The sequence below is a fragment of the Oncorhynchus kisutch genome, linkage group LG30 (assembly GCF_002021735.2).
Source record: "Oncorhynchus kisutch isolate 150728-3 linkage group LG30, Okis_V2, whole genome shotgun sequence".
NCBI lineage: Eukaryota > Metazoa > Chordata > Actinopteri > Salmoniformes > Salmonidae > Oncorhynchus > Oncorhynchus kisutch.
Genome location: NC_034203.2, coordinates 1,709,051 through 1,722,934, shown reverse-complemented (window position 1 = coordinate 1,722,934; position 13,884 = coordinate 1,709,051).

Sequence of the window (13,884 nt, the reverse complement as noted above, 5' to 3'; positions counted from 1 at the left end):
TATATATTTTTTTAAAGTATATTGTAATTCCACTCCCCTTCCATATTGTTATGTTTAAATACAGATAGGAATGAGAGGGGGAGAAAGTTGAGGTGAAACACAGCGCAGAACATTTAATAGGCCGTTTGTGGTCCAGAGTTGGCAGCGCCACCTCTGCACAAGAATGTGTATTCCACTACCTGAGGAAGAATGCGGACAGCAAATCTTCTGCCTAAAGTAATGAGGGAATTGTTCTGGCCATCTTTCTCGCTGTAAGGGGAGTTCAAGTTAATTTAAGTTATCAACATTCAACAATTGATCTTTGAATTGTGGGTTGAAAAAAATATATACTCATAGAAAAAACACAAACAAACAACAATGCAACACACATTTAGGGAACTATTGTTGTGGCTGTTGCCTGTGTTCACTGCTGTGGAATCTTGTTCCTGGGAATTTTCCTAGGTTCTTCCTGAAGTTTAAAACTGTACATGACAGTGGAGTAAGATCTTCATCACATCCACATTATGTCAAGGATGTCCAGTAAGGACTAAGCCTGGAACTACAGTTTTATTTTTGTATGTTTTTGGTGTTGTTGCATTTATATACTTTGCAATGCCTTGTTTTATTGCTAAATATGAACATCAACCTTTTTAAAGTTAAAGCGTGTAAAATGTGTAGACGTACCCATGACATTATGTTTGACATCATTATATTTCAGGAGGCGTTTTATGTAGAGGCCTTTGTTCTTAACGTTTACAGCTCAACGCTAGGCCCAGTGGTGTGGTTTTGTAACTCAGGACCCATTATCAAAAGAAAATCTGGATGATTCCACGCCAGTGGAAGCAGAAAATATTTTGGGTATTGCAGATTGTTCTGGCAATTCTCACATAGAAACTACATTTGGAGGAAGGATGATTGAAATGTTTTTAAAAAATTGTGTCACAAACCATTTTTTGGAAAATCATTATGAAAGTGACAATTTTATGCCCTACACATGCCTCCTGTAAGACCCTAAATACATGATACAGACATATTGGTGTCATTATGCTCCTTATACTGTAGTGTGCTCTAACATATGGAGTATGTCTCGATTCTGAAATACAAATGCTAACATTAATTTATTCAACATAAAAAAATATTCATATTAATATCTCAAAACTATCATTTTTTATTTTGTTAATTTTTACACAACTTCCATAAATCCCATGTCCAACCTAGCAGGTCTCACTGAGGGCGCTTTCACATATTTCTGTATGATCTGGATCCTGGAGCATTTGATATCCTGATCCACTCTAAAAAGATAATGTGAAACATAAACAAATCCTGGCACAAATAAATCCTGGACCCTGCAAGGGCTGTGGGTCCAAGATCCAGGACCAGGGTATGAGGTATTGTGACACGGCAACAACCTGTGCTGATGTTCATATGTCATAAAACTTTTAAAATACAGGTTGCAACTGGAGCGCTTTTCGTTATTTTTTGTTGGTTATTCAACTTTTGTTATCCAGTTAACGTTAGGTAGACAATTAGCAAAAATAATTAACATTTCAAAATAGGGCAAAGGGGCGACATGGACGATCTGTGAAACCGAGACCTTACTGCAGATCTGAGGGAGAGTATCAAGGCGGAAATGGCAAACACCCACAAAAATACAGAAAAAGGCTATTCCGGGAATTTAAAAAAAACTACGCTCACAATACATTTCAGCGAGGGATGCACTCAGGAAGTCAGGAAGCTCGGTAGATGAAAAGGACAAGTGTCAATATTTTGGTATGATTGACACTATCATTGGCTCACGACCAACAAGCAATCCAGTCTAAACTGTGGATACATCGTCAGAGACAGTCCTGTGCCTGCTGCTGCAAGTTAAAGTCCAAACAAGACACTGAACAGTTTGTCATCTGAAACGGATTATTTCTTCCCCAGTGGTAAGTTGACAGTAGGCTATGCATAGCAATGGTACACTGTAAGCTAACGTGAGCTAGCTAGCAAAAACCAATAACTTTAGACCAAGTAACATCAGCCTGTGATTAGTCCATTGCTTACAATAACTAGCTAGCTCAGTCACATTCCAACTTTTTTGGTTACAGTAATCAATACTGCAAATGTATTCAATTATTTTACCTTTGTTTTTTAGATGATCCTGCTTGTACTTCAGGGGATGTTATCCAGCAAGCGGGGACATGTACCACCAGTGAGGCTCTGCGGACAAAGAGGAAAAGGAAGGCACCTGACACACCAAGTACCATGGCAGCAATTGCAGACACACAGAAGAAACAATTTGAGGAGTTTATGAAGTTGGAGACTGACCGCCTCTTGAGCGAGCTTGCAGATCAACTGGTGGCATGGACAGCAAATGAGGAGAAGAACAGCGAAAGGCAGCATCAGCAGTGAAAATAATATATTTCTTACTATTTCTTACTTACTTCTTTCAGCACTTGGCAAACAGATTTGAACGTGTGGCAGGGGCCCTTGTCCTACCTCACCAAAGCTGTCCCCCAACAACATAAAGCAGGCCCAAGAAACGCAGCATGGTATCCCCCCACACCACCATTTGGAGCTTCAATGTATGCAGCCTCGGATCTGAATCACCTTTACACCATTGAGAATGAGCTGTCAACATCCACCATGACCACATATTATCGTCTGTAGCTATCCAGTGCAGTACTTTTGTCTTGTTTGACTTGATCAGATACATATAATTCTAATTTGTTAAGTTTTGGATTTTAGATCATAAATAATATATTATTTATTTGATCAGATTTAACGAATATCAATTGATGCAAATATTTATTATATAACAATAATAACATTGTTACATAATAATAACATGTTAATAACGTAATAGCAAACGATTGTCATATTGAATAGATAAGGCCCCTGAGGCCTACTTCATGAACATGGATTACTTAAATACTACACTGAAAAAAAATATATACGCAACATGTAACAATTTAAAAGATTTTACAGAGGTACAGTTCATATAAGGAAATCAGTCAATTGAAATGAATTCATTTGACCTTAATCTATGGATTTCACATGACTGGGAATACACATATATATATTTTGATGACAGATACTTTAAAAAAAGTAGGGGCGTGGATCAGAAAACCAGTCAGTATCTGGTGTGACCACCATTTGCCTCACGCAGGGGAGGCAGATGAACCTGTAGCCATATTACTTCAACAGTATTTAACATTAGATTGTCTCTGGCTCGTTTAAACTGTCCATTTGCAATGTCTTACAATGGGCATTTACCATCACGAATTGGACATATTCTAATATACTGCAGAAATGCCCAATTGACTGGCTTGTTGAACTCGGGATGGCCGAGCAGTGATAGTGTTCCTCTCCATCGCTCATTGGTGTTGGTTTCAGCCTGTCGATTTGGTGATGGAAAATTCCTCATTAAATACATTGGAAATGGACAAATGTAAACTGTCTGTTTGCAATTTCTTACAATGGGCATTTACCATCACGAATTAGACATGCTCTAATATACTGCAGAAATGCCCAATTGTGACTGGCTCGTTGAACTCAAGATGGCCGAGCAGCGATAGTGGTTCCTCTCCATCGCTCGTTAGTGTTGATTTCAGCCTCTCCATTTGGTGATGGTAAATCCCTCATTAAATACATTGGAAATGTACACTGTCCATTTGCAATATAAAATGTACAATGCCAATATATTATACTGCCATCAAGTCAACCATCAGTCAATAAGATATCATTTTGACACCAAACTTACTTTGTCCAACTCTTTTAGAAGCCAACTCTCACATATTTCAGAACCGGCCCACAAAGCCGGCCCACAATTCATAGCGCCTTCTGTTAAAACCATTAAAAAAACTTCAAAAACATAGTTATATTCAAGCTGCGAGTCCAGTTCTGACATTATGTGTAGGCCTAGCTGAGGTGTCCCTGAATCCCGAGTTTTGGGTCAATAGGTCATTCGGAGCCCAAGCAGCGACCTTAATTAGTGCTGAAAATGTACTCATTTCTGGGGTTGCTATGGGGTCCCTGCATGAGCTATCGACCAGAAACGTGTAGTGTCAGTCTCTATGGGCTGAGGCAGTTTTAATGCACCTAGTCTTGTGATTCTGGGACTTTTCTAAATGTTGTCATTTTCGCGACGTAAAAAACAAATTGAAGTTATTTCAAATGGACGAGGCTGTTTCGAGAGCCACACATCTCACCGTGTACTACCGACTTAAGCGCTAGAACAGGTTTATAAAGTTTCAGAGCTCTAGATCTGACGGTTCTTGATGGTTCTCTTCGATTATAATCACAGCCGTATATATTCCCCCCCAAGCAGACACATCGATGGCTCTGAACAAACTTTATTTGACTCTTTGCAAACTGGAATCCATTTATCCGGAGGCTGCATTCATTGTAGCTGGGGATTTTAACAAGGCTAATCTGAAAACAAGACTCCCTAAATTTTATCAGCATATCGATTGCGCAACCAGGGCTGGAAAAACCTTGGATCACTGCTATTCTAACTTCCGCAACGCATATAAGGCCCTGCCCCGCCCTGCTTTCGGAAAAGATGACCACGACTCCATTTTGTTGATCCCTGCCTACAGACAGAAACTAAAACAAGAAGCTCCCGCGCTGAGGTCTGTTCAACGCTGGTCCGACCAATCTGATTCCACACTCCAAGACTGCTTCCATCACGTGGACTGGGATATGTTTCGTATTGCGTCAGACAACAACATTGACGAATACGCTGATTCGGTGAGCAAGTTCATTAGAACGTGCGTTGAAGATGTCGTTCCCATAGCAACGATTAAAACATTCCCAAACCAGAAACCGTGGATTGATGGCAGCATTCGCGTGAAACTGAAAGGCCGAACCACTGCTTTTAATCAGGGCAAGGTGACCGGAAACATGACCGAATACAAACAGTGTAACTATTCCCTCCACAAGGCAATCAAACAAGCTAAGCGTTAGTATAGAGACAAAGTAGAATCTCAATTCAACAGCTCAGACACAAGAGGTATGTGGCAGGGTCTACAGTCAATCACGGATTTCAAAAAGAAAACCAGCCCAGTCACGGACCAAGATGTCTTGCTCCCAGGCAGACTAAATTACTTTTTTGCCCGCTTTGAGGACAATACAGTGCCACTGACACGGCCCGCAACTAAAACATGCAGACTCTCCTTCACTGCAGCCGACGTGAGGAAAACATTTAAACGTGTCAACCCTCGCAAGGCAGCAGGCCCAGACGGCATCCCCAGCCGCGCCCTCAGAGCATGCGCAGACCAGCTGGCTGGTGTGTTTACGGACATATTCAATCAATCCCTATCCCATTCTGTTGTTCCCACATGCTTCAAGAGGGCCACCATTGTTCCTGTTCCCAAGAAAGCTAAGGTAACTGAGCTAAACGACTACCGCCCCGTAGCACTCACTTCCGTCATCATGAAGTGCTTTGAGAGACTAGTCAAGGACCATATCACCTCCACCCTACCTGACACCCTAGACCCACTCCAATTTGCTTACCGCCCAAATAGGTCCACAGACGATGCAATCTCAACCACACTGCACACTGCCCTAACCCATCTGGACAAGAGGAATACCTATGTGAGAATGCTGTTCATCGACTACAGCTCGGCATTTAACACCATAGTGCCCTCCAAGCTCCTCATCAAGCTGGGTCTCGACCCCACCCTGTGCAACTGGGTACTGGACTTCCTGACGGCCGCCCCCAGGTGGTGAGGGTAGGCAACAACATTTCCACCCCGCTGATCCTCAACACTGGGGCCCCACAAGGGTGCGTTCTGAGCCCTCTCCTGTACTCCCTGTTCACCCACGACTGCGTAGCCACGCACGCCTCCAACTCAATCATCAAGTTTGCGGACGACACAACAGTGGTAGGCTTGATTAGCAACAACGACGAGACGGCCTACAGGGAGGAGGTGAGGGCCCTTAGAGTGTGGTGTCAAGAAAATAACCTCACACTCAACGTCAACAAAACTAAGGAGATGATTGTGGACTTCAGGAAACAGCAGAGGGACCACTCCCCTATCCACATCGATGGAACAGTAGTGGAGAGGGCAGTAAGTTTTAAGTTCCTCGGCACACACATCACAGACAAACTGAATTGGTCCACTCACACAGACAGCATCGTGAAGAAGGCGCAGCAGCGCCTCTTCAACCTCAGGAGGCTGAAGAAATTTGGCTTGTCACCAAAAGCACTCACAAACTTCTACAGATGCACAATCGAGAGCATCCTGTCGGGCTGTATCACCGCCTGGTACGGCAACTGTTCCACCCACAACCGTAAGGCTCTCCAGAGGGTAGTGAGGTCTGCACAACGCATCACCGGGGGCAAACTACCTGCCCTCCAGGAGACCTACACCACCCGATGTCACAGGAAGGCCATAAAGATCATCAAGGACAACAACCACCCGAGCCACTGCCTGTTCACCCCGCTATCATCCAGAAGGCGAGGTCAGTACAGGTGCATCAAAGCTGGGACCGAGAGACTGAAAAACAGCTTCTATCTCAAGGCCATCAGACTGTTAAACAGCCACCACTAACATTGAGTGGCTGCTGCCAACACACTGACTCAACTCCAACCACTTTAATAATGGGAATTGATGGGAAATGATGTAAAATATATCACTAGCCACTTTAAACAATGCTACCTAATATAATGTTTACATACCCTACATTATTCATCTCATATGTATATGTATATACTGTACTCTATATCATCTACTGCATCTTTATGTAATACATGTATCACTAGCCACTTTAACTATGCCACTTTGTTTACATACTCATCACATATGTATATACTGCACTCAATACCATCTACTGTATCTGCCTATGCCGCTCTGTACCATCACTCATTCATATATCTTTATGTACATATTCTTTATCCCCTTACACTTGTGTCTATAAGGTAGTAGTTTTGGAATTGTTAGCTAGATTACTTGTTGGTTATTACTGCATTGTCAAAACTAGAAGCACAAGCATTTCGCTACACTCGCATTAACATCTGCTAACCATGTGTATGTGACAAATACAATTTGATTTGATTTGATTTGGTTCGAACGCAGGTAACTATTGCAGGCTCTGTGTGTCTATAAGCCCCATACTAAGTCACTCCATATTGACTGTGTCTGTGTGTATGTGAGCACAGAAAATCACAGAAATCATGTTGAGCGCTGCAACTGGATCTATAACTTTTTGGGATAAAAACCCACATTTGTTTAACCATCATCAAACGGACGTTGTACGATTTCTCGTAAATTACAATAGATAAATGGCTGTTTCTGTTTTTCCTCACACCATAGGTTTATATACTTTGATGTGAAGTGGTCAAATTAGCACTGTATCACCATTTTCAACTTTTAATCTTAGAAAATGTGCATCATCATATTTGCGCCTCTTCGATGGTCCAACGTCACTGTCTGTTGTTCGGCGCTCTCTCAAACATAGTGAACATAAAAGTTCAATCAGGAGAAACAACAGGGATTATCCAGTCACAGTATATTTTAATGACCTAAAGCATGACATTTCTACCTTTAGATTTTGTGGCATAGAGAAAGTTGAGATATCAAACAGGGGAGGTGACATTAATAATACTCTGAGTAAAATAGAATGTTTTGGGATTTTCACCCTTCAGACATTATTTCCTAAAGGACTTAATGATGAAATGCCTATGTATGTTATGTTGTGAATTAGAACATGAATTATGTGCCTATTGAAGATTACTCTGATGTTTTTTGTACGAAGTACCCAATGAATAATGAAAACTTGCTATGTCCTCATTGTGGTTTTACAGACGTGTTAATATTTGCGCCTCTTCGATGGTACAAGGGGCCTGATGCTAGCATTGGATGTGCTCATGGAAGCAGAACAACTTGTGTTGTCGACAGGTGCAGGTGTAGTGCTGCTGGTAGTAGCAGTACTACCAGTAGAGCTGGTATATGTTTCTATGGTAAACTGGGCCTTACTTTTTTTGAAACCATTTATCAATTTTCTTGCAAACGGAATGAGCAGCAGCTACGTTTGGCTACATATGGACCGTTAGTGGAATTCCCGCGAGAGAGTAACGGTTAATGTGATTGGATGTTAATTATTTGACTAGGCTACCTGTTGTTGACATTATGTTGTTATTTCGCTGAATGCTAGATGGTTGAATTGTATTTTTTGGCAGTGAAACAAGGCCGTTTGAAAATATAAATGGACTGTTTGAAAATCGGAATATTTATATTTATTTATTTGAATCACATTTCTATTTCTATTGCATATTATTATCTGTATTTATTTTTATTATTGGAAATGTGAGGAATTTTTTCTGATATTAATTTTTGGTTGTTATGTTAATGTCTACGGACCAGAGTGCTCTGGAGCAGGTTTTCATCAAGGATCTCTCTGTACTTTGCTCTGTTAATCTTTACCTTGATCCTGACTTGTCTCCCAGTCCCTGCCACTGAAAAACATCCCCACAGCATGATGCTCAGTTTGGCTGGGTGGCCAGCTATAGGAAGTTAGTTCCAAATTTCTTCCATTTAAGAATGATGGAGGTCTTGGGGACCTTCAATGCTGCTAAAAAAAATGTGGTACCCTTCCCCAAATCTGTGCCTCGACACAATCCTGTCTCTGAGCTCTACGGACAATTCCTTCGACCTCATAGCTTGGTTTTAACTTTGACATGCACTGTCAAATGTGGGAAAATATATAGACAGGTGTGTGCCTTTCCAAATCATGTCCAATCAATAGAATTGACCACAGGTGGTCACCAATCAAGTTGTAGAAACATCTCAAGGATGATGAATGGAAACAAGATGCACCTGAGCTCAATTTCGAGTCTCATAGCAAAGGGTCGGAATACTTATTTAAATAAGGTATTTCTGTTTTTTGTTTTTAATACATTTGCAAACATTATAAATACCTGTTTTCACCTTGTCATTATGGGGTATTATGTGTAGATTGATGAGGGAAAAAAACAATTTAATCAACTTTAGAATAAGGCTGTAACGTAATAAATGTGGAAAAAGTCCAAATTTACTGTATAAATTAAAACTAATCAAACAGAAAGTACCAGTGAAGCACTCAATATGGAAGAGGTCCAATGAAGCGGATGCTGAGCTACAGGACTGTTTAGCTAGCACAGACTAGAATATGTTCCAGGACTCATCCAATAGCAATGAAGAGTTTACCATATTAGTCACCAGCTTTATTAATAAGTGCATTGACGACGTCGTCCCCACAGTGGCTGTATGTACCGTAAATATCCCAAGCAGAAGCCGTGCATTACAGGTAACACCCACACTGAGCCAAAGGCTAGAGTTTCCACTTTCAAGGAGCGGGACACTGGTGCTTTGAAATGCTTTGAAAGGCTGGTCATGGCTCACATCAACACCATCATCCCAGACAACTTGGATCCACTCCAATTCACATACGGCCCCAACAGATACACAGATGACGCAATGTCTATTGCACTCCACACTGCCCTTTCCCACCTGGACAATAGGAACACATATGTGAGAATGCTGTTCATTGACTATAGTTCTGTGTTCAACACCATTGAGCCCTACAAGCTCATCACTAAGCTCAGGACCCTAGGACTGAACACCTCCCTCTGTAACTGGACCCTCGATTCCTGACAGGCCCCCAACCACAGGTGGTAAGGGTAGCCAACAACACATTCACCACATTCACCCTCAACACGGTGGCCTCTCAGTGGTGCGTGCTTAGTCCCCTTCTGTAATCCCTGTTCACCCAAAACTGGGTGGCAGCGCACAACTCCAACACCATCGTTAAGTTTGCTGACGACAACACGGTAGTAGGCCTGATCACCGATGATGATGAGACAGCCTATAGGGAGGTGGTCAGTGACCTGGCAGTGTGGTGCTAGGACAACAGCCTCTCCCTTAACTTCAGCAAGACAAAGGAGCTGATCATGGACTACAGGAAACGGAGGGCCAAGCACGCCCTCATTCACATTGACGGAGCTGTAGTGGAGAAGGTTGAGAGCTTCAAGTTCCTCGGGGGCCACATTAATAAAGAATTATTATGGTCCACATACACCAACACAGTTGTGAAGAAGGCCACGACAATGCATCTTCCCCCTCAGGAGGATGAAACGATTTGGCATGGACCTTGAAAAAGTTCTACAGCTGCACAATTGAGAGAATCTTGACTGGCTGCATCACCGCTTATTATAGCAAACGCTTGGAATCCAACCGCAAGGTGCTACAGAGGGCAGTGCGTATGGCCCAGTACATCACTTGGGCTGAGCTCCCTGCCATCCAGGACCTCTTTACCCGGCGGTGTCAGTGGAAGGCCCTATAAATTGTCAGACTCCAGCCACCCAAGTCATACTCTTCTCTCTGCTACCGCACAATAAGAGGTACCGGGGCACCAAGTCTGGAACCAACAGGACCTTGAACATCTTCTATCCCCAAGCCATAAAACTACTAAATAGTTAACCAAATAGCTACCCAGACGATCTACATTGACCCTTTTTGCACTAACTCTTTTGACTCATCACATACGCTGCTGCTACTGTTTATTATCTATCCTGTTATCTAGTGACTTTATTCCTAGTTATATGTACATATCTCCCTCAATTACCTTGTACCCCTGCACATCGACTTGGCACTAGTACCCTGTGCATATAGCCATATACTCATTGTGTATTTATTCCTCATTTTTCAATTATTTCTCTTTTTTACTCTCTGTATTGTTGGGAAGTTCCCATACGTAAGAATTTCACTGTTAGTCTACACATTTTGTTTACAAAGCATGTGACAAATACAATTTGATTTGTCAAAATAATTTATTTCAAACATTTATACAATTTTGACATAGGTGTGAGATGACATGTGAGGGGCTGCAGGGGTTTCCGCTACGCCAGTGGGTGCTGGCCAGCCTGGTTTTTCTTCTTCTGATGGTGGATATAACGTTGAAGATCTGACGTTGTTTTAAAATTGAACATATTTTACACAAGGTTTGTCTATGTTGAAATTTGGTTACCATGATGACATAATCATGTGGTTGAAACTTCACCCTTAAAACAATTTTATTCAAATCCAATGTATTTTCCACATAGATTCCACTTCGCAATACGTTGGCAAATTACATTGAAACGACACTAAAATAAAGCCCAGAAGAAAGCATGAGTATCTATGCATCTCTGCAATTAGTCTATAATTACACTTGGAATTGAAATTGGAAATCGAACATTTGCAGATTATTCCAAATTTACACAACAAACAAACACCAGCGAGAATATCCTAACATGGATTGCAATAAATGTTTTATTACAAGCAATAATATCCACAACTTTTCATATATCGTATTCATTTCACATCCAAAAGGAAAATAAATATTCTGAATAGCGTGTTAAAGCGAATCATCGACAATGAAAGTAGCACTAGAAAAATACCTCTAAGTATATATAGACAAAATGGTTATTTAAAATGTCGTTAACAAAATGTCCTGGGTCGTGTTCAGTAGAAGAAGAAAACGGACCGAAACGGGGAGGGACTACCTGAAGTTGTCTAATAAGAAACTAATTACATTGCAAATTGTTTTGCTACAGTGTGCACTAATGAATATGACCCTGTTGTCTTAGCAATGCTGTTATGGATAATTGCAGAGGCTGGTCTGAATATTGATGTTTGCTAATGACACACTCATTCCACTCGTAGTTACCAGTGTGAGTCATTCTCTGCTCTCTGCCCGGAGTGGCATATAGCTGTGTGCCACTCCAGACAGAGAGTCTACAATTTTGAGAAATACTTTCTGTTTGTACATACAGAGATTGGATAGGTATTTCAATTACTTTTGAGTATTATGTCATTTGTATTTGAAAATACTGAAAGTGAATTTGATTTTTATTGCCAGACTATCACTACACTCACTCTCATTCGCAAGTGACTTTCTTTCAAACACCTTTGTGCATCCACCTACACCCTCTGATGGCTTGTAGTAATATATGGTATCTCCTTTTTGACACCAATGCAGTGAATTTTTGAATAATATGCGGCCACAAAGCTCTGAAGATTAACATTCAGAACTGTGCCAATTGTCTAAGCAATAGATACTGTTCATAGAGTGTTAGCCAAGGTTCACAGGCTGTTTTATAACTCATTTAAAGGGGCTGCCTGTAAATGTATTTTCTGTATTTTGAAAATACAAAATACATGTATTTTCATCAAATACATTTGTTGGCACCAGTATTTTGTGGTTCATTACAATGCATTGGTCTTTAGGGTATTTTATGTTTTGTAACAGATACATTTGAATGTTTCTTTGCCCACCTCTGTGTACGTACATTACCAGGCAAAATTTTGGACACACCTACTCATTCAAGGGTTTTTCTTTATTTTTACTATTTTCTACATTGTAGAATAATAGTGAAGACATCAAAACTATGAAATAACACATATGGATTCATATAGTAACCAAAGAAGTGTTAAACATATCAAAATATATTTTATATTGAAGATTCTTCAGCCACCCTTATCCTTGATGTCAACTTTGCACACTCTTGGCATTCTCTCAACCAGCTCCATGAGGAATGCTTTTCCAACAGTCTTGAAGGAGTTCCCACATATGCTAAGCACTTGTTGGTTGCTTTTCCTTCACTCTGCAGTCCAACTCATCCCAAACCATCTAAATTGGGTTGAGGTCAGGTGATTGTAAAGGCCAGGTCATCTGATGCAGCACTCTCCTTTTCGGTCAAATAGTCCTTCCACAGCCTGGAGGCGTGTTGGGTCATTGTCCTGTTGAAAAACAAATGATAGTCCCACTAAGCCCAAACCAGATGGGATGGCGTATAGCTGCAGAATGCTGTGGTAGCCATGCTGGTTAAGTGTGCCTTAAATTCTAAATAAATCACAGAGAGTGTCACAAGAAAAGCACCCCTCACATCACACCTCCTCCTCCATGCTTCACGATAGAAACCACACATGCGGAGATCATTCGTTCACCTACTCTGCGTCTCACAAAGACACGGCAGTTGGAACCAAAAAATCTAAAATTTGGACTCAATAGACCAAAGGATAGGTTTTCACCGGTCTAATGTCCATTGCTCGGGTTTATTGGCCCAAGCAAAACTCTTCTTATTATTGTTGTTGTCCTTTAGTAGTGGTTTCTTTGCAGCAATTCGACCATGAATGCCTGATTCACGCAGTCTCCTCTGAACAGCTGATGTTTAAATGTGTCTGTTACTTGAAATCTATGGAGCATTTATTTGGTCTAAAATGTCTGAGGCTGGTAACTCTAATGAACTTATCCTCTGCAGCAAAGGTAACTCTGGGTCTTCCTTTCCTGTGGAGGTCCTCATGAGAGCCAGTTTCATCATAGCACTTATGTTTTTTGCGACTGCACTTGAAGAAACGTTCAAAGTTCTTAAAATGTTCTGTATTTACTGACCTTCATGTCTTAAAGTAATGATGGACTGTCATTTCTCTTTGCTTATTTGAGCTGTTCTTGCCCATTGTCCATAATATGGACTTGGTCTTTCACCAAATAGTGCTATCTTCTGTATACCACCCATACCTTGTCACAAGACATTTGTATTTGCATTTATTATGGATCCCCATCAGCTGCTGTCAAAGCAGCAGCTACTCTTCCTTGGGTCCAGCAAAATTAAGGTAGTTTATACCATTTTAAAAACATACAATACATACACAGATTTCACAACACAATGTGTGCCCTCAGGACCCTACTCCACCACTACCACATATCTACAGTACTAAATCCATGTGTATGTAAAGTGCGTATGTTATAATGTGTGTGTATATATTGTGTGTGTATACACACACAATGCTTGTGTTGCTTCACAGTCCCTGCTGTTCCATAAGGTGTATTTTTATCTGTTTTTTAAATGCGTCATTTACTTGATGTGGAATAGAGTTCCATGTAGTCATGGCTCTATGT